Here is a 780-nt window from a genome sequence, read left to right on the forward strand (position 1 = left end):
TAAATAGGATACAATGGCTGTTTTTACTGTTTTGGAACTTTTCGTGAGGTGATAGTGTAAAAATTGTAGAAACAATAATTATCATTATCCCATAGCTTCCTGGATCTCTCTCAAGAATGTCTGTTCTAGGAGAATGTTAATGATCAAATTTAAGCTCTCTAGACACAATGGTTAAAATGAAGATAACGTTCATGGGCCCTAATATTATATTCTGATACAGTCTCTTTTCTGGCTCTTAATAATTCCCCCCCACACTATAGATTTGTGATAAAGCAAAAATGTTTAATCTCCAGAAGTGTGTCCACAAGACAGACAACTCGATGTGATGTTGCCCTGACATACCTACTTATTCTTTCCTTCATTCATCCCTATACTCGTTATAGGCCCTTCTGCCCTATAAACATCCAAAGGCACTAAGGTTTATCATAATTAAGGCATGAAAGGCCAAAGTTCTTCTGAGAGTGTATATAACCACCTGTCTAAAGACATCTTGAGAGAATAAGATGACAGATACAGAGCACATAGTTGGAGCACAATGACAGCCACTTATCACTTAGAGATTGGCTTCACATAACAACTGTTGGTCAGCTGTTTGGTTTGAAAAATGCAGATCTTCTTTTTGTGGTTGGAATGAATATAACTGGAATCACCTGGCTGGCTCAGTCAGTAGAGCATGAGATGCTTAATGGATATTAATCTATTGATTTCTTTGATTTACACAAGACCTGTGTGCAATGGGAGAATGTCTTTTCCAAGAAAAACAATTTACATTTGTTTTTG

Source organism: Macaca nemestrina, chromosome 13 (genome assembly GCF_043159975.1).
Source record: "Macaca nemestrina isolate mMacNem1 chromosome 13, mMacNem.hap1, whole genome shotgun sequence".
Taxonomy (NCBI): domain Eukaryota; kingdom Metazoa; phylum Chordata; class Mammalia; order Primates; family Cercopithecidae; genus Macaca; species Macaca nemestrina.